The following is a 21,954-nucleotide window of genomic DNA, read 5'->3' as shown; positions in this document are numbered from 1 at the left end:
GCTGAAATCTGCTCTTGTTTTATCTAGGCTGCTCCTAGAAATCAATGATGACAATTATATCTAACATGGTATAGTGTCACTATTAACATCTATCACATGCTGACTATATGTTTTTTATATTTCTTTTTACCACTCTCTTTCTCTTTCTCCCTTCTTCCTTCCTTTCTTCCCTCCTTCCTTCTTTCCTTTGTTCCTATCCTCCTTCCCTCCTTCCTTATCTCCATTACTTCCTTCCTTCCTTCCTTCTTCCTTTCTTTCTTTTCCTTCCTTCCTTCCTTCTTTCCTTCCTTCCTTCCTTCCTTTCTTTCTTTCTTTCTTTCTTTCTTTCTTTCTTTCTTTCTTTCTTTCTTTCTTTCTTTCTTTCTTTCTTTCTTTCTTTCTCTCTCTCTCTTTCTCTCTCTCTCTCTTTCTTTCTCTTTTAATTTTAATTTAGATATTTTGTTTGTTAGACAGGCATTCTACAAATAAGGACACATCAACAATCTTTTTCATTTACTGACTTTGCTCATACTGAAAGATTAAAAATTAGAGTTACATTTTACAATTGCTAACTGCTAGTTTTGCTTCTGTAAACTTGCTTGTGCTAGCACTGACCCTTCCCCTCCCTGGAAATAAATAAAAAAGTTTGGGAGCCTAGATGTCAGCCCTGGGACAAGCTCTGTAGTCGTAAATAAAGAACTAACAAGTAAATTCCCCAGGTGGCCAAATGGGACCCAAGATAAGGAACAAAGAGTATGTTCCTCCACATTCCTGTGCAGAAATTCCCAGTTTAGGGGGCTCAAGATAAGGGCCATCTGGTGGGCTCTGCAGACTAGGCCAAATTGTTAATCAATCACAAACCTGTAACACTGTAAATCTCCTAACCTTTATCTCCCAGAGTGACTACCTCTGTCTGCACTAATTGTCTTAGTGCAAAGAGTGTTATAAACTTCCCTGGGTAGTAAAAAAATAATTGCTAAAGTACATAGTAACCTTTTAAACGGGCCAATCCCAGGGACACCTGGTGTTATATGCTAATCCTGTGGTCTTTGTCTTTAAAAGTGCCTGTAACCGCTGGACTGGGCTTCCTGTCTGCCCTGGACAGAGAGCCCGTTTGCGCAAACGCCAAATAAACTCCTCTTGCTTATTGCAGCTGCTGGCTTGGAGTCTTGGTTCTTGGGGTGCCCTCCCGTTGAAGAAAGTATCCCAGTGAGTCTGGGGTCTTTCACATACATTATCAGTTTTGTTGATGGCAAAACAGAGACTAGGCTAAGCTCATTCTTACCTTGGTCAGCCAAGTAGCTGGGATCACGAATGCATTCCAACCTGCCTGGCTTTAGGGAGATATGGAAATCTTATTACCTCCCTTCCCAGACTGATTCTGAATTGTGATCCTCTCAAATTCTACTTCTTCAGTTAATGATGTGACCTTCAATAGCCTGCCCTCTCTATAGGTGATCCAAATGAATGATTAAAGCAATAATAGTCTCTTTTTGCCAGTCTTGGGGCTTGAACTCTGGGTCTAGTCAATGTCTCTAGGCTGTTTTGGCTTGACACTTGATCCACAGTGACACTTCAGGTATTTTTCTGTGATTAATTTTGGAGATAAGAGTCACACAGACTTTCCTGCCCATGCTGGCTTTGAACCATGATCCTGGCGTCTCTGCACCCCAAGTAACTCGGATTACAGGTGCAAACCACAGTTGCATGCCTGCAATTTGAGTTTAATCACTGGCATAAATATTAAAATAGTTTTTATGTTAAAATATAGGGTAAGATTGAAAATATAATTACACTAGTCAGATATTTTAGAAAGTATTTTTGTTTCACATTAGTAACTCATCTTTACCCGAATTAAGGGATTATTTTTCTGTTTGTCATCTTGTATGTCATTTGGAAAATTAAACTTCATGTCTTCCAAGTGGGATAAAGGATTATGAATGGCCTTATGTACCAGCTCACATCTATGATCACTATCAGAAATCAGAGATCAAGAGTATCACACTTTGGACATAATCTGGACAAAAGTTTACAAGTCCCAATCTGCACAAATCAGTGAAGCATGGTGACTCATGCCATTAATCTCAGCAACACAAGAGGCATAGGTAGGACTATCATGGTCCATGCATTGTCCACACAACAAAGAGATTTTAAGATAACCTAAAAGCACAAAAGGCAAGAGGTACCAAAAGATTAGAGTTATAAACAATAAATACATGTAAAATTAAATGCATATTTAAAATCATTAATTTTAATTGGAAATTTGATTTCATACCTATTTCTTCACATTTTTGTTATTTATGGGCCTGAATTCTGGGCCTAGGTGCTGTCCCTCAGCTCTTCAGCTCAAGGCACCTGCTCTACCTCTTGAGCCACAGCACCACTTTCTTTTTTTTTCTGCTTATGTGGTGCTAAGGAATTGAACCCAGGGCTTCATGCATGCAAGGCAAGTATTCCACCACTGAACCACCTTCCCAGCCCCTATTTCTACACCTTTTATGTTTTCATTAGTTTGCCTTTCTGCTCTTGATTTCACTTCCACATATGATTACTCGATTCCTGGTGTTTATTTTATTGGACTATAAGTTAGTTTTTCTAATAAATTATATCATTTAATTTCTAATATGAGTCTATCATATTTCACTTCTTAAAATTATGTACACCAAGTTTACCCAATTGTCTATTGTATATTTATAGATTAATGCTGTCTTCCTCAGGTGAAAGAAAACACACATTCTTAGTTTCTCTTGGCTTAATCTAGTTTTCACCAGGTCCTACCATTTCCTTAAAATGATGCAATATCATCCTTTCTAATAGATAAGTAAAATTCCATTGTGTATATATTCCACCTTATCCTGGTTTATTTTTCAACTGAGTGAAAATGTCTAAATGTCATTTCTTGTATTTGGTGTGATCCATCTCTCAATGTAGCATTTAAATTTGCATAACTTTTGTCTTTTTGTGTTTCCATGTGTTTTATGTTTTGCTTTTTATTCTTTATGCCATTTCTGGCATTTGCATTAAGGGACTTGCACTCTCCTTTGACATTTTGCACTCAAAGCTGGCATTCTACTACTTGAGCCACAGTTCCGTTTCTGGATTATTGCTGGTTAACTGGAGATGAGAGTCTTATGAACTTTCTGTCCAGCCTTGCTTCACACATCAGTTCTCAGATATGCACATTCAGAATATCTAAGACTATACACAAATGTCAGCCTCACCAGGGAGATTCTCTGTGTTTTACGTTATTCCTGTTATTTTACTGATATTAAGTAAATGGCAGCAACTTTTTATCATTTCCCTAATATTGTGCATGCAATCTATTCTGTAACAAAAAGTGCCTTTATTCATTCCTTGGCCTGATGGCTTACATTTTTATATATGTCATTATATAAATCATTAGTTCAATATGATACATAAATCTGCTTTTTTTTAATTTCTGTCAGTTGTGGGGCCTGAACTCTGGGCCTGTGCACTATCCCTGATCTCTTCAGCAAAAGGCTAGCACTCTACCACTTGAGTCACAGCACCACTTCTGGCTTTTTCTGCTTATGTGGTGGTAAGGAATCGAACTCATGGCCTCATGCATGCAAGGCAAGCATTCTACCACTGAGCCACCTTCCCAGCCCCTACCTACCTACTTTGCATCGGTGGCTCAGGTCTGTATTACTAGCTACTCAAGAAGCTGAGATCTGAGGATCACAGTTCCAAGCCAGCCCAGTCAGGAAAGTCCATGAGACTCTTATCTCCAATAAACCACTCAGAAAAACAGAAGTGGCCCAGTGGCTCAAGTGGTAGAGTGCTAACCTTGAGCTGAAGAGCTGAAGGACAGTGTTCAGGCCCAGAGTTTAAGCCCCATGACTGACAAAAAAGTGGCCCACCATTGTAGAAAACTTTTCTAGAAGGACTTTTTTTTTGGGGGGGGAGGTGCTGGTCCTAGAGCTTGAACTCAATGAACGTAACATCTGGGCACTGTCTTGGAGCTGGTTTTGCTCAAAGTTACTAACCTACCACTTGAGCTACAGCTCTCTTTCCAGCTTTTTGGTGGTTAATTGGAGATAGGAATCTCATGAACTTTCCTGCTTGGACTGGCTTTGAATTGCAGTCCTCAAATCACAGCCTCCAAGGATTATAGGTGTAAGCCACCAGTGCCTGGCTTAGAAGGACTTCTTAAGAACTAAAAATAACATGAAGGCCTATGAACAGTGATTTCCTTTATTGGAATTCCAGGGTCTGAAAACCCCCAGACTTCTGCGTTCAGCTGTTTGTGAGTGCCCAGACCCCACACTGGTCACACATTAGTCAGACAGATGTGTGGAAAATGAGTCAAAGAAACTGGGCCTCCCTTTCCATAGCTCTTTTGAGATATAGTGGTCATTTTGCCTCTCTCATGAGAGTCTCATTAAGTCTGGTTCTTCAGATAGATAAGCCACTGTATAGAGAGCAAATTTCTTCTTAACTTTCATTTTATAGATGAGATTGCTACAAATTGCTACTACCTCATGTGTTCCCAGTGGGTAGTGGGTGCTATTCCTGGTCCCACTTTTAATTGACATGCTTTGTATATGAGGTAACTCCTATATAAATGTGGCTTTACTTGCTGGATTCTGGAGAAGCTTAGGAACAGGAAATTGTTTTGATTGTCATTCTGTACACAGGGTTTACTGTTCATCTGAAGACCTTGGAGAAGATGATCCTATTGGCTGGTTTGAGCTAGAAGAAGAGTGGGATGAAACAGATGTCAAACTGCAGCAGTGCCGAGTTGCCAAAGTAAGCATTAGTGAGCACAACACTCGCATGTTCTACTCCTACCCTCTTCTTATTGTGTATACTCTGTGCTAATTGTAGGCCAGCCCTAAGCCAAAACAGAACCTCAGAGGTGGAATAATTCTCAAGGAGTCCCTTGAGAATGTAGTGGGAGAGACAGATATAATATGGCTGTGATAAAGGGATATTCAGGGGCAGTTGGAACCCACAGGAAGAAGATTCAAAACAGCCTTGAATGCACTAGGAAAGATGGTGTGAAGTAAAGGGCTAGAAGTTAAGCCATCATCCTTGACTTGGTTGAGATGTGTGGAGGAGTTCATCTTAGGCTGAGAAGCAAGTACACAGGCATATGTGCAAGAGATGTGTTTGCCTGGCAGTGAAAGAGACTGTCAAAGAGCTATCTGGCCACTTAATTTTTTTTAACTTCAAGTATCAATCTGAGGCTGAGACTTCAATAAGAGAATTAAGAACTATCTTCAAGGCTTTTTATGCAGTAAAATACTAGATTTGGAAAAGCCGTTAACGAAGGAACTTTTACATAAAAAGCAATTTGCACAAAAATTGGGCTTTTAAATAGTCACAGTGGCTCATGCCTACAATGTTAGAAACTTGGGAAGGCTGAGATTGGGAGGATCACAGATGAAGATCAGCCTAGGCAAAATAAAGTTGACAAGATTTCATCTTGAGCAATAAAAAGCATCCTATATATACATTTTTCTAATTTGGGAAGGCGAAGGGAAAAAACAAAATCCTTAAATAGAGATACAGGTTGACCAATTGTAACAATGAAATGTACAAGATGAACTTTACAACCCCATGCAGGGGAGTGGGTGAATGGTAGGGGAAAATCAAAGGAGGGGATAACAATTCAATAGGAATGGTAATCATTACTTTTCTCATGTTACTGTAACCCCTCTGTACAGTATCTATATATATATATATATATATATATATATATATATATATATATATATTTAAAAAGACAGTATGCTGGAAATGAACTTTTAGACTTGGTCCGGGGAATTCTAGGGGCCAAGGGAAAGTGGGAGAAAAATGAGGGAGGGGGTAAAAATGTTCAACAAAAATGTACTCATTACCATATATATCTATATATCTGCAACCCCTCTGTATATTACCTTGCCAATAAAAGTAAATTAAAAAAAAAATCTGGGCACCATAGTGCATACCTGTCATCCTAGCTGTGCGGGATATGCAAATAAGTGAATTTTGGTATTGGCTAACTTGGGCAAAAGATGAGACTATAAAATATAAAAATTAGAAGAAAAAGATTGAGGTGTTTCTTTCTTGAGAAAAGAGCAAAGATAATGTATTGGAAAAAAAGAGACAGTATAAAATAAATGTCAACTGGGCAATCATATGCAAAAGATTAAAAAAAAAAAAGAAAATCTAGACCCAGATCTTATATACTTCATAACTCATAGCTCAAATTGATTATGACCTAAATATGAAACCTAAATCTAAAACTTTAAAAACATTTTTGTTGTTATTATAAAGGTGGTGTACAGGTGGGAGTACTGTTTCATAAGATGGATAATAGTACATTTCTTCCTGGACAGTCCTTTGTTCTCTCATAGTTTTTCCCTTCTGTACCCACCCAAAAGCTGTATGTATAGTTCATTTTCAACATGGTTTCTACTGTTTACCACTGCTGCATTGGTTCACTCCATGTCTCTCCATATTCTTTCCCGATCGACAGACCTGTTGGAACCATCTCTTCACTGTGATGGTAATTATTTACTGAAAGTGTGGATTCTTTCGCTGAAGTCGATTACGATGAGATTTGTTACTTTTTATTTGTTCTGAATATTTCAATTTGAGTTTCCCAAATGTTTGTTGATAGATTTCTAAAACCTTTGTGCAAAATAGCTATCAAAGGACATGACCCTGTGCTCATTTCCAATCTGTATTGTATAAGCTTTTGTCTCACAAGTCACAGTTTAGTCTCCAGCTTTATGACTTGCTTACAAACAAATTATGAGAAAATTTTAAACAAATGCAGACGTAAAGTTGGCCAGGCGCTGGCGGCTCACTCCTGTAATCCTAGCTACTGAGGAGGTTGAGATCTGAGAATCGCAGTTCAAAGCCAGCCCAGGCAGGAAAGGCCATGAGACTTTTATCTCCAATAAACCACCACAAAACTGGAAGTGGCACGGTGGCTCAAGTGGTAGAGCACTAGCCTTTAGATGAAGAGCAGAGGGACAGTGCCCAGGCCCAGAGTTCAAGCCCCATGACAGACAAAAAAGAAAGAGGAGGAGGGCTGGGAAGGTGGCTCAGTGGTAGAGTGCTTTCCTTGCATGCATGAAGCCCTGGTTTCAATTCCTCAGCACCTCATAAGCAGAAAAAGCCAGAAGTGGCACTGTGGCTCAAGTGGCAGAGTGCTAGTCTTGAGTTGAAGAGCTGAGGGACAGCACCCAGGCCCAGAGTTCAGACCCCATGACCGCCAAAAAAAAAAAGTTGATAGTTGTCTCACCCCCAAGTGTACTCATTACTTGCCTTCAATGATGATAAGCTTATCTTGTTTCATTTATAATACACCTCACCTACTCTTCTTCCTCCTTCCCAGTATTATTTTAGAGAAAGTATATGACCATTTTATTCATCAATACTTCAAAATATACCTGTAAAACAATATTACTAAGTTTTGTTTCTCCAGTTTTTTTGTATTGCTCAGTTTTTAGATACTATCATGTTACTCAGACTAAGTACTGGAGTAAAAGGGTGCTTTAAGTATTTACAAGTACTCTGTTAGCAAATGGAATATTGTCCCAATTCTTTGTATTCACCAGGTAGCTGATTAACTAATTTTTACTTCATCCTACACAAAAAAGTAGAGGGCACATGGCTTCTTGAATAACACTAGTGCCTATTATTAGATCAACCCTATGTCATTTGTTTTTATCATCCCTTCAGAAAGCAGTGGTGAGGGTTTTTGTTTTCCTTCTTATGCTAATGAATTGAACTTCACTAATATTTTACCTGACTAAGCCATTCTTTGTCCAGCATCCTTATGTTCATGTGACCCCTGCCCCTGTCTCCCTTACTGTCTCTGTCATGTTGGGTCTTCTTTTTTTTTTTTTTTTTGTTGGTTGTGGGGCCTGAACTCTGGGCCTAGGTACTGTCCCTCAGCTCTTCAGCTCAAGGCTAGTGCTCTACCACTTGAGCCACATCCATTTCCAGCTTTTTCTGTGTATTGGTGCTGAGGAATTGAACCCAGGGCCTCATGCATACAAGGGAAGCACTCTACTACCACTGAGCCACCTTCCCAGCCTTCATGTTGGGTCTTCTTGAACCCTCCATCAAATGCCTTGCACAGCATTACCTATTCACTACATTTATTTTAAAACAGTAAGTTTCTTCAAAAATAACTCAATAACCCTGTCTGGAGGCCTGATTCCTATGATTGTAAGCATAGTCTGTAAATCTACAAGATAAAGGAAAAGGTTTAACATTGTTTAAGCAACAGAAAGCTCACAAAAAACATACTCTATCCCTGCCTTTGTCTCTTCCTCTAATAGTGCATATTTTTTAGAAGTCAGTTTCTTCAACTATTGGGTCAAACCTTCCAGAAGGAAAACTTGCAGATATTACCTTGGGCATAAACTAAACTTATCTGCCACCTTTTGTTTAAGTAGTAGGTTCTTCCCTCTCCTGATACTGGGCAGGGGTTTAGTTCACTGCCACAAAGTGGTCTGCCAAATCTGCTCTCCTCATACTTGGGACAAGTATGTGATGTTATTTCATGGTACCATATGTCTGTGGAGTGTCATGAAGTAAATTTTCTAAATGTCCTTTTCCTGGCTTTCTAGAAGAATATCACTGAGCAACATCATAAGCAGTCCCTGTAGCTCACATTCCATTCACTGTGCACATATTTTAGGTAAGTTCCATTCTCCTCGATTATTGAATAATTCTAACATCTGTAGTTATTTTTCTTTAACTAGTCCTTCCTTCTGTGCTTTCGGAGTAGTGCTTCTCCTACCCAGAATTTAGAGAGATTCTCGAGTTCCTACTAGGCATGAGAATGACTAAAATAGTGATAGACTGATACTCTTCTCAAGACTTTAATCCAAGGCCTTTATAAGACAAGGCAGTATTGAACCCAGTGAAAACTTCTTCAGACCTTCAGTCTCTAATTAAATATCAAAGACAAAAACTAAAACCAAAAGAGTTTGGGGTCCTCAGTCTTCCATTACAACAACTGAAAATGCAGAGTAGTAATGTATAGAAAGAAACATTCCAGGAAGAGAGTATATGGAGACTTACAGTCCCATCAGAAAAGCAGATGGGACTGTAGAGTTCCTTAATGGAGGCACAGACTCTTGAAGGAGGGAGGGAACTGAGCATCTGCTTACAAGTTGGACTATCTGGTCTGGATGACAGATTTAGGGCTATTTGTATAAAATGCTTTCAGAATCAGTTAACGAAGATGATGATAGGTCCTGGAGGTGTTGCATGAAGAACATTTGAAGATACAGGGATTGTTAGCCTGGATTGTTGAGCTACGAGTCATGATATCAGATATATTTAACACTTATATCAAGGTATTTATGTGCCTGTGCTTTTGGAAGGACATGTGGACAGACAGTGGCATAGTCCTAGTTGTAACTACCATTTCTCTTCCTGACCCAGTCCCCTCTATTTCATAGAACTGACGCTGACATCTCTCTGTGTTCTTTATTGGAACCTGACCAGGAAAAGCCTCTTCCTACAAACAGGTGTGAGTTTGTGTCCTTTCAGTGATAACGATCCAGGTGGCCTTCTACTTATACCTGAGAAAAGTGACCTTGTTGGCATGAACATTGGTGAAGTCCTAGCTGTCATGAATACCCTCCTTTCTGTGGCTGCTTGAGAGATACATCCTGTTTTCTTCTCCATTTTTTACCTCATGCTTCTTTAAGAGTATTTGATAAGACAGTTACTGTAGGGTTTTTTTGGAGGGTGGGTGGGATTGATGGTACTGGGTTTGAAATCACAGCCTCATTCCTGCTAAGCAAGTGCTCTACCACCTGAGCTGTGCCTCCTAGCCCTTTTTACTCCTGTCATTTTGAGGATAGTGTCTCAGTTTTTGCATGGTCTGGACTGAGATCCTCCTGGTCCTGGTCTCCCAAGTAACTATAGTGGCAAGAGGTACACCCCAAGCTATCGTTTAAGGTAAGATGTAGTGAACTTTTTTCTGAGTGTTCCTTGAACTACAGCTGCGATTATAGCATGATCTAACATACCTGGCTACAGTCTTAACTTTTGTAGTATTGTTTTTGCCATCACATCAGTTTTCTCTCATATGTCTAGACTATTCTGCCCATCTCTGTGTCCTCCTTAAAATTCTCACTACAAGATCATTGATATGTGCTGTCTTTCCAGTTCACCACGGATCATTCTGATCTCCATTTTTATTTCTGCCATTTTCTATAATTTCTCTTTCTCTTGTAGCACATCTAAATCCTGCATATTCTTCAACCTCTAAAAACTTCTTCAAGCTCTTACCATTCTCAGTCAAAGCCACTGGGTGAAAACTTCAGGGTTCTCACAAGTTGAAAGAAACAGGAGCTCACCATGCTGGAACAACACTGAAACCTGGCTCTTCAACTGGGCCATTCAACTCTGAAATCTCACTGACTATCCAAGAGAGTTTCCCATAATCCCTTACCACTGGGACATCAAGTAGTTGACCTTTCTTCCCTTTCTCTCATCTGTGATACAGAGGAAATTGCATATACAATTAAACTTTCTAGGCCAGAGATTATTGCAGCCACTGAATTATCTTCTTGTAAAAGCAAGCATTTATGGTTATAGGGAGGGAGATAGACAGAGTTACATTAGGAGAAAAAAAAATAAAAATGGTCTAAATTACACCTAGTCTGAGCTTTTTTCTCATGTTTGTTAGTTCAACAATGCTTACCAATGCCTGCTGTGTGTGAGGCCCCAAGTTAGGTACAGAGGATACAATGATAGAGGAACCCAAACAAATGTGTGATTACATAGTTTTGTGCATAATTCAGGCTGTCAAAGGATGAGCACTGGTCTAGGGAGAGGGAAGGCAACTAGGGAAAAGCATTTTGGAAAAGAATTGCTGAGCTCAGGGAAGGACTTTGAATAGGCTTAAACAAGCAAAGAGGAAGTTAGAGACATTTCAAATGGAGGGAGGTACACCTACAGTGGGCCTGTGATAAATGGGAAGGAACAGGTTACTAAAAAGGGGATGATAATGGGTAGATTCTGAACACGAGGTATTCATGGTTTTAGTGACCTTAAGGTGGTAAGACCTAGTTGCGCTCTCAAGATAAAAATTGTGGCTAAATTGAGCTACAGAGCTGAGGGATAGCGCCCAGGCCCAGAGTTCAAGCCCCACAACCAGACCCAAAAAGAAAGAAAGAAAGAAAGAAATTGTGGCTAAAGACTTGTAACCAGTAACGAACAGGAAGTCATGATTGGGGACTGCCTCACATCAGTCATGGGCATCTTGAGCAAATCTACAAGGAAGGTAACCAGGACAGTAGGAAGGAGTATCAGGAAGAAATTCTGGCAGAGAAAGGGAAAGAACTTAAAGAGGGCCAGAGTTTGCAGAGCCTGAGTTTCAGTGGAGGGGCTTTGCTCTCCAAGTGGTAACTGGGGAGTGATCCAATAGAGACAGTAGAATGGGACTGAAGGAAAAGCAAAGCCACAGCATGAAGGGACCATTTCAAAATGTGGTTCACATACAAAAGAATAGATATGGAGGGACAATAAGTGAAAACAACTCTCTGTAGTATCATTCTTCAGTGTGTGTTCACAGGTTCCTTGTTTTTCTTTCTAGTCATCCCTGTACAATGTGTTGGTTATTGCTTGTTTTTTTTTTCACCTTGATAGCATACAATCTTCTGTGAAATATTTGATTTGTTTAACAATGTTTTTGAGTTTCATTCATGTGTTGTCATTTGTGTTCACTGGTGTACCACAATAGACTCTTTATGACATACCATAATTATCTGCTTAACTTGGAGAGGCATATGGGTTGATTCTAGTTTAGAGGAATTAATTACAGACAGTGCTAATATTATCATTTTTCATAGTTTTTTGTTTTGTTTTGTTTTGTTGGTTGTGGGGCTTGAACTCGGGGCTTGGGCGCTGTCCCTCAGCTCTTCAACTCAAGGCTAGCGCTCTAACATGTGAGCCACAGTGCCACTTCTGGTTTTCTGGTGGTTTATTGGAGATAAGAGTCTCACAGACTTTCCTGCCTGGGCTGGCTTTGAACCACAATTCTCAGATCTCAGCCTCCTGAGTAGGTAGGGTTATAGGTGTGAGCCACCAGCATTTGGCACTTCATAGTTCTCTTCTTCTTCTTCTTCTTCTTCTTCTTCTTCTTCTTCCTCTTCTTCTTCTTCTTCTTCTTCTTCTTCTTCTTCTTCTTCTTCTTCTTCTTCTTCTTCTTCTTCTTCTTCTTCTTCTTCTTCTTCTTCTTCTTCTTCTTCTTCTTCTTCTTCTTCTTCTTCTTCTTCTTCTTCTTCTTCTTCTTCTTCTTCTTCTTCTTCTTCTTCTTCTTCTTCTTCTTCTTCTGGTCATGGGGCTTGAACTCTGGGCTTGGGCACTGTCCCTGGGGAGCACTACCACTTGAGCCACAGTGACACTTCTGGTTTTCTGGTGATTTATTGGAGATAAGAGTCTAACGACTTTTCTGCCCAGGCTGGCTTTGAATTGCGATCTTCAGATCTCAGCCTCCTCAGTATCTAGGATTATAGGCCTGAGCCACTGATGCCCGGCTACTTATAAATCTTCTTCTTCTTCTTCTTTATTTTTTTTTTTGTATGTCGTTCATAGGGCCTGAACTCTGGGCCTGGGTGCTGTCCCTCAGCTCTTCAGCTGTAGACTAGCACTCTACCACTTGAGTCTCAACCCTACTTCCAGATTTTTCTGCTTATGTGGTGCTGAGGAATCGAACTGAGGGCCTCAAGCATGCAAGGCAAGCACTCTACCACTGAGCCACCTTCCCAGTTCCAACTTCATAATTCTTATGTGACAGACCCTCTGGAGGTTAGATGCCCCTTCAGAGAAAGTCCAAAGAGTTACAAAAAGATCATGAATTATTTTCAAGTAGGTTTTTAAAATAAAATAAAAAAGTGAGAAAATCCCATCTTCCCTTCCAATATATAGGCACAATTTTTTTTTTTCAGGCACACAAAATATTCAGACACAAATTGAATGGACATTTATAAAGTTTGGGCTCATTAGTATGGTTCATCTTCAACAGACATCTTTAAGCATTTTTAATGGTAGGAAGATTACAAGCTACTTGGCTACTTCTTTCATTTACAAATTATAAATTCTGTAGTCATTTAGTCAATTCTCCTAACTTAAAATATTATGTTTTCTAAAAACATCCTCCTTATAGAGAGATTCCACACAGTGGTCCAATTTCAATCCTTTGTAAATTACGCTTTTAAAAATTAAAGGTTGGGCTGGGAATGTGGCTTTGTGCTAGAGTGCTTGCCTAGCATCCAGGAAGCCTGCGATTTGATTCCTCATTACCACATATATAGAAAAATCCAGAAATGGTGGTGTGGCTCAAGTGGTAGAGTGCTAGCCATGAGCAAAAGAAGCTGTGGAATAGTGCCCAGGTCCTGAGTTCAAGCCCCAGGTTTGGCAACAGTAAAAATTTTTTTAAAAATTTAAGTTTTCACCAGGTGCTAGATTACAGCTAATCAGATAGCTGAGATCCAAGCCAGTCTGGGCAGGAAAGAATATAATAATTTTTTTTTGGATCTGGTCGTGGGACCTGAACTCTGGGCCTGGGTGCTGTCCCTCAGCTCTTCAACTGAAGACTAGCGCTCTACCACTTGAGCCACAGTGCCACTTCCGGCTTTTTTCTTTTTGCTTATGTGGTGCTGAGGAATCGAACCCAGGGCCTCATGCATGCAAGGCAAGCACTCTACCACTAAGCCACCTTCCCAGCCCAGAATATAATAATTTTTTATCTCCAATTAACCACATCTTTTCCCCCCACTTCCCAGAAACGCCAGAAGTAGAGATGTGGTTCAAGTAATAGAGCAGTAGTAGCCTCAAGCAAAAAAGCTGAGGGACAGCACTCAGGTCGTTAGCTCATGCTCCAGAACTGCCACCAAAAGAACAAATAAATGCTTCTGTTCTTTTTAGTGATATATATTTACCATTTAAAAACAGTATGTATCTCCTAGTTCTTCAAATACCTTGACACTGCTCTTTAGCCTGAAATTAGACATACTTTTCCAAAAATGAAGAGCTAACATTTAGTGAGATCACTGCATCCAGTCACACAATATCAGTGATATCACTAGCAATGCTGTTTTTGTTGTTGTTATTGTTGTTTAAACCTAGTAAAGAGGTCACATGACTATAGCATAACAATTTTTGATGTGTGAATTTATATTTTCATTTTCAAATGAATTGCTTGAAAATGTGATTTTCCTATTGTCCTTCAATGATGGATTATCTTTATTTTTTCCATATTTTATTATCAATTTATGGTACATGGTAGATTTATTTTGACATGTCCATATACTCATACAATGTGGGGGCTGGGAAGGTGGCTCAGTGGTAGAGTGCTTCCGTTGCATGCATGAGGCCCTTGATTTGATTCCTCAGCACCACATAAGCAGAAAAAGCCAGATGTGGCATTGTGGCACAAGAAGTAGAGAGCTAGCCTTGAGCTGAAGAGCTGAGGAACAGCGCCCAGGCCCAGAGTGCAGGCCCTATGACTGACAAAAACAAAACAAAATAAAACTCATGCAATGTACCTTGATCAGACTCACACCTTCTTTTCAACTCTCCCTCAACTCTGCTAGCGAGAGATTTGATTGAAGACTCAGGAGAAGGGCTCAGAGACAGAAGATTCATTACAAGAAAGAGATGAACAATAGGGTGGGCGTCTTGGGGTGCAGTAGATGTCTTGTGGAGCAAAAAGAATATTTATAGGTTCCACAAAACTGCAGAGCAATAGGGAAGTTTTCCTAACACCATTTTTCTTGGTTCAATTCTGGATTGAAAGCTCTTTCATAACTTTGCCCCATACACATAGTTTTTTTTGTTTTTGCTTTGCCAGTGACCGCTGCTTCTATAGAGATATTTCCTGCCCAAGTTCTGGGAACACCTTATTTGGACATTTCCTGTTTATCTGTTTCTTTGTAGTGTGAGCTGATGATGCTCAGTGAGGCACCAGGGGAAGTTGGCTCTGTGCTCTTTTTTCTGTTCTGATCTGTGCAAGGTAGCCTGTTCTCCTGGTGCTATCTGCAACTGAAGAGCAAAGATCTGGAGCCAAAGATCTTACTGTGGACCTTATAGAAAAATGTGAGTATCAATACACAATCCATGAAAACAGATAATTATAACTCATGCATCAAGGATGTATATAGCTTATTTCAGTTCAGATCTATAGTTATTTCTGCTTTTGTTTTTGTTATTTGGAAGGTTTTGTTTTGTTGAGACCATATCTCACTATGTAGCTGATGAATGCCCTGAACTCGTGACTCTCTTGCCTCAGCCTCTCAAGTGCTGAAATTACAAGCCTATGTCACCACCTTGTTCAGCTTATTTTTGTCTTTTTTTGTGCCATTTCTGGGTCTTGAACCTAGGGCCTGATTGCTGAGCTTTATTACCTAAGGCTAGTGCTCTACTTGAGCCACAGCACCCCTTCCAGCTCTTTTGCTGGTTAATTGGAGATGAGAGTCAAGTTGGCATAGAACCCCAGTCCTCATATCTCAGTCTCCTGAGTATCTAGGATTACATGCATTAGCCACCAGTGCCTAGCCCTTTTTTCTTTTTTTTTTGTGGGGGGAGGGAGGTGCCAGTACTTGAACTTAGGGCCTAGGCACTTTCCCTTAGCTTTTTTGCTCAAGATGAGGACTCTGACACTTGACACAGTTCCACTTCTGGCTTTTTGCTTGTTAGCTAGAGATAGAGTCTCTTGGACTTTCCTGCCTGGGCTGCCTTCAAACTTTGATCCTCAGATCTTAGCCTGCTGAGTAGCTAGGATTACAGTTATGAGCCATTAGCACTAGTGTTTTTATTTAAAATTTGGTCATTCTACTGCCTAGTCATTCTCTTTGCAATCATACAGCACTCTTAAATGATATTATTCCATATCAGGGGAATCTTCCATCTCTGTTAATCATCACCCAGAAAAGAAAGTATTGAGCCTTTAAAATCTATGACTTTTATAAGTCACTGAAAATATTGATACTTGTTTCCTGTAAATCGACAGAAAATTGTATGAAATCCAACAGATGGTGAGAAATTGACTGTTCACTTCTGCCAAATTTGGTCTCAGCAATTATGACAAAATGCTTAGAGTTCTGGATGAGGCCACTTAGGCCTTGGCTTTAGATCAGAACCCTTGATTCATGGACACATTGTAAACTAAAGGAAAGGGAAGGGTAAGAGCTGACTCATTTGGTCATTTTTTTCTTATTTTTCCCTTTTCCTTCCCCCCTCCCTTTTCTTTTCCCCTTTTCCTTTTCCCTTCCCCTCTCCCTTTCTCTTTCACTCCTTCACAGTACTGGTATTTGAATTCAGGGCTTTGTGTTTGCTAAGCATGTATAAGTCAGCCACACCCCTTTTTTTACTTAACTTATTTTTCAAATAGAGTATTACATTTATGTCTGGGCCAGCTTGGATGGCAATTTTCCTATTTGTACTTCCCAAATATCTGGAACTACAAATATATAATCATATGTTCAGATTTTTATTGGTTGAAATGAGGTTGCTCAAGATGAGTTCTCTGAAACTTCTTGTCTAGGATGACCTTAAACTGCAGTCCTCCCAAGTAGCTAGGACTACAGCTTCTATAGCCCTCCCTAGCTTTGCCCTTGGTAATAATGTAGTAAATGATGTTTTTACCATATAAAATATTAACTACTTTATGTTTTGATAGATGTGTGACAGTTTCTGGTAAGCATGAGAGTGATTTTGGAATCCCTTTTGTCAAAGTATAGTGGAAAAAACATAGTAGAAAAACTGTGTAAGGCTGGGAAGGTGGCTCAGTGGTAGAGCACTTGCCTTGCATGCATGAGGCCATGGGTTCGATTCCTCAGCACCACATAAGCAAAAAGAAAAAATAGCCAGAAGTGGCGCTGTGTCTCAAGTGGTAGAGTGCTAGCCTTGAGCTGAAGAGCTGAGGGACAGAGCCCAGGCCCAGAGTTCAGGCCCCACGACCAGACCCCCCCCCCAAAAAAAAAAGAAAAACTGTGTAATTCAGTGTTTTCCATGGCAGCTCATGAACTGGTAAGGAGAAGTGGCTATTTTCAATAACCAGGAGGGGGCTGGTGGAAATACCAGCATGTGCAGTGAATACTGAGTACTTCCTTCATCTTCCTTTAGGTCATCTTTCTCCTAGACGTCTGTTCTTTGGACATTTCACAATGTACTCTCTTGAGAGAGTTCAGTACCTTAACAGAGCTGTTGAAGAAGCTCTACTATGACCCTGAAGGAGGACTGAGCAAGGTAACTTCAGTTGGCCCTGAACCTATTTTGCTTCCTCTCTTCAGAGAGATATGACTCTACCATATAAAACCTACTGGACTACAGATATATACAAATAAGTTGCCTCTAGAAGCTTTATTGGTATTTTTGCCAACAGGGATAGTAAATATCATCTTGATTTGTCATTAGCACAAGAAAGGAGGCCAAAAAGCTGTATATCCAATCATTTTATCCAATCATTTATCCAATCATTTTAGGTTATATTAAGTTAAGTAAAATCTATGTAAATAAAGACTATAAGATTTGTCTAGCCAGTTGCTTGTAGCTCATACCTGTAATACTAATACTCAGGAGTTGAGATCTGAGGATCTCAATTTGAAGCCAGTGCAGGCAGGAAAGCCTGCGAGATTCTTATTTCCAAATAATCAGTTGGGGGGGGGGAGGGGGGCTAATGAGGAGGCGTAGGCTTGAGCTGTGGCTCAAGTGGTGGAGTGCTAGTCTTGAATGAAAAAGCTCAGGGAGACCACCAAGACCCTGAGTTCAAGCCCCATGACAGGCACACACACAAAAAAAATGAAGTCTAAAAGAGAAAATGTACATGGAAAGACAAATAAGAAGGTTTAGTATTTAAAAGAATTATCTCCCATACTTAATTTTTATTATATAACATTTGTTCACAGTCTTTTTGAGTTTCATAGCTGCCTGATGGTAATAGAAAGGGCATATACATTTAGCAGATCTTTTTTATTTTCTCATTTTGTTTTTTGGTGTAAGACTGGAACTCAAACTTAGTACCTGTTGCTTTGGCTCATTGGGTAGTGCACTACCAACCAACTAATCCATGCCTCTAACCCTGATGTTTTTGTTGGTTGTGGGGCTTAAACTGAGCCTGGGCACTGTTCCTGAGCTTTTCAGCTCAAAGCCAGTGCTCTACCACTTGAGCCACAGCATCCAATCTTAATCGTTTTTTTTTTTTTTTTGCCAGTATTGGGGCTTGAATTCTGGGCCTGGGCACTATCCCTTAGCTCCTTTTTCTCAAGACTAGCATTCTACCACTTGACCTATTTCTGGCTTTTAATTACAGATAAGACTTTCCTGACAAAGCTGACTTCAAACTGCAATCTTCAGATCTCAGTCTCCTGGGTAACTAGGATTGGAATCTTGAGCTAAAAAGAAAACTTTATTTTTTAGAGGAAAAAAAGAGTGGTCTTAGACATGCCAAGGTCCTAAGTAAAAATGTGAGCTCTTTAAACTTTTAATTCAGTGTTTTTCTCCAGTGGAATTCATACTAGTATTTATTTTAAAAAATAGCTGTGTCACTGCTAAAAGATAAAAGCATGAGTCCCTAAAGTATATCCTAATGCACTTCTGCTGAGTGATAGATGTCTATTGATCTCTGCGTAGACAAGAAAATCAGATTAGCATGTGTAAAATTTCATCAGGGCAGTCAAAGCCTGTGATCTACAGCACTGATAGTCTATTTTGACAGTTGGTTGTGTAGTAATATCTGGAATTTTCTCTTACACATTTGTCTGCCTAGCTGGATGTTGAGACCTGGCAGCAGGAACAGCCTGTGGTATTACATATATGGACCAAGAAATCTGCCGATAACTATGAAAATAACTGCCATGAAGTATCTGTCTTTGTTAGCCCAAGGGCAACCTATTTTGAAGTGGAATTTAATGAGAGGTGTGAAACCAAAAAGTGCTAAGACTCACATGTTTTTTCTTCCAAGCAATAGTGGATCAAAAACAAGAGGAAGAATATAATAGAGATTATGCCTTCACAGGTATGATTATCTGGAATTTACAGACTCTAAAGGTGGGAAGACACACTGACACAAAGTTGGTACTTATAAGTGGCCTAAGGTAAGTCATATTTCCCAAACAAGGTAAATAAGTACTTCTGTAGCAATTCTTGTCCTTTTTCCAACTTTAGAGCAATAATGGTATGGTGTGTAGAAAGAGAAGGACTAGCTAGGCTCTGGTGGCTCATGTTCATATTGTTCAAAATCCTAGCTACTCAGCAGGTTGATATTTGAGGAATAAGATTTAAAGCTAGCCTAGGTAGACAAATCTAAGAGAGCCCTATATCAACCAGCAAAAAGCCAGAGTGGAGACATGGCTTGAATGGTAGAATGACAGCCATGAGCAAAATAGCTGAAAAAGACTCAAAGCTCTAAGTACAAACCTTAATTCTGGCACATTTCTAGAATGTAACCACACCTATATTTCTAACGGTTGCTTTGATACTCTACTTGTAGAAAGGAACAGTTGCAGTAGAGATTAAAAATTTAACTATCTGGCTCTTCATAGGAAATTTGCTAATACCAGTGTTGTCCAGAATAAATTAAGGAGCTGTTAATCTCTGAGTTCAGAAGGGCCAGTGGATCCAATAGAAAGACTTAAACCATGGTGAAAGCTAGGAGCCCGGCTGACAGATCTGTTTAATATCTGGGCTGCAGCCTGCTTCAGACTGTTTACTTCTCTCTCCTATCAAGGGTCTTGGTTGAGAACAAAGAACTGAGCCAGTGATCACTGGCTGAGCAGATAGTCACTTGAGTTTTAGAAAGCTGAGCAGCAGTTTTCTACTAATTCTGCTTTCTAAATGTAGTTGTGAGTTTTGTGTTTTGGTATCATCTGTGTACATTTCTCCCTTAATAATTTTGAACTTATAGAAATGGAGACTGCTTTTAAGGTTTTTTTGAGTCACAAAGAATATACTTAACTGCTGAGTTGTTGCCTCCTTCCATCTTGTTGACCACATGACTTTTGTTTCTCTCTAGAACGTGACGTTTAAGGATGGTGCTCTTTCATTCTGACAGCAGTAATAATGAATGGGGCTACAAATTCACCGTCACTGCCTATGGCCTGCCTGATGTTGCCGTGTCTTGTGGGTTAGACTTGCAACTCCTTGTTTCTCGACTAATGGTCCGCCTTGACTCCCAGTGCATGGCACTCAAGTCTGTGCATCGTAAGTTCACAGTCTTGTCCCTTCCTTTTTCATTACAACTGTGTTGAAGAGCAAGGTAGGAACTCTTTCTCATAGGTGGTCTCCACATCACGAAAGAGCAAGGTATTAATAATGTTTTTTTTTAGTTTTCTTTAAACCAAATCAAAACAGTTTACCCACTGGGCACCATTGGGAAGTTTCTTGACTCAGGCTTTGGCCCTATCACAAAGTATGCTGTGGATGCCCTCTGTGGAGGACAATTGGGGAATTGCTGTTTATAGCAGCAGCATAGTCATTTTTAGAGATTTAAGTATACTCCAAGTAGATGGTAGAAATATAGTCATTTAATTGTTGTTTAAGTGAAATTTATGTGAACATAAATAGGTATGTGAATATATGTATTATCCTAAAATACATTAATCAACTTCGTATCATTTGTTCCAAGGGATAGATTCATAGAATAAATCTTTTGGAGTATTTTATATCTATATAATTTTTTAAACATTTTTCTGATTGTAAAATCCAATATCATTCATCCTAAATGGTCATTTTCTGTTAGGATTTTAAAAAGAGTTAGCTAAGGAAGAACAGCAGCATGTACGTGGTATTCAGGTAAGGAGTAGGTTTATTCATCATTCCGGCTGACACCAGGCCATCTTGGTCCTGGGATAGAGACCTTGAAGAGCTGAGAAAGAGAGAGAAAAGAGCTAGAAAAGAGAGCATCTGGGAAAGGTGGGAAAGAGAGAGCGAGGAAAGAGAAGAGACCTGGGAAAGAGAAGAGAAGGAAAGAGATGAGAAAGAGCTATAAAAGAGTAGAGAAAGGTCATCTGGGTCTGAGCTAGACCTCATCTAAGTTATGGGCGGAGAAAGTTGTGGCCACATCAAATTCAGATGTGACCTCAGCAGATGCAGATGTGACCTCTTCCCTTTGTGCCAGTTGCCTAGATAACGCAAGTACTGGGTAGAAATTTTGCTGCGAGGAGGGTGGAGTCTGCTTGCCATCTAGGAGCAGACCTTACACTTTCCAAAGCCTGTGTGTCTAATTTCCTTTAGTTTCTTTTAAAAAAAAATTTATTGTGAAAATACTGTACAGAGGAGTTAAAATTACATTGGCAAGGCAATTAGTACATTTCTTATCAAGCATTGCTGCTACCACCTTTGTTTCCCCTTCCCATCCTTCTACCTCCCCCACCCTGCCAAAGTTGGAAAGTTCGTTTTTCAACATAAGGATTTGTCCAACTCATTGTTGTAATAGGTCCACCTATATCAGTATTTAAACGGTTTGTTTTTGCCCTTCCCCTCCACAAATTATAAAAACATCAAATACAATGAAAGCAGGGATTATACCGTGGGGGAGGGACATACAAAGCAACAAAGAAATCATCTTATAAATATGTTAGATACAATTGCAAGAAAGAAAAAAAAAGTTTGACTACTTATCTTGGGGTTCATTTCATCTAGCATCAACTTATCTGACCTTTTCTTTTTGTCTCAGACATAAACTAGTAGTTCATAAACTGACAAATAAATGTAAGGAAGCCAACAAAAAAAATCAGTTCCTCTCATCTGATGATGCGTCTACAACAATGAGGAAAGAGTTCATCCTGCTAAGGAACTATGATAGCATATCAAAAAGAGAATTCATTCTTCTAGGTCTTCCCTATTTTTTCAATGTAACTTAAATGATGTAAAACACAATATACCGCTCATCAGTTTTGCACATTTTTATATGGACTTCACCTCAGTCTACAACATTCCTTCATTATTCTGTTCCTGATATTTTTACACTACCAAGACATAAGAATATTT

The 21,954-nt window shown here is 39.6% G+C and overlaps 1 long non-coding RNA gene across 1 annotated transcript in view; it reads right to left on the bottom strand.

Moving 5' to 3' along the window:
- The window catches only part of LOC138813403 (uncharacterized), a 91,197-nt gene that overhangs the window by 5,897 nt on the left and 63,346 nt on the right, over nucleotides 1-21,954 (bottom strand). The gene's annotated exons all lie outside the window — the stretch shown is intronic.

This window comes from Dipodomys merriami, unplaced genomic scaffold, assembly GCF_024711535.1.
Source record: "Dipodomys merriami isolate MVZ:Mamm:240054 unplaced genomic scaffold, mDipMer1.0.p SCAF_599, whole genome shotgun sequence".
Taxonomy (NCBI): Eukaryota; Metazoa; Chordata; class Mammalia; order Rodentia; family Heteromyidae; genus Dipodomys; species Dipodomys merriami.
The sequence above is the reverse complement of the archived record's forward strand: the minus strand, read 5'-3'. Positions and strand labels throughout refer to the sequence as shown.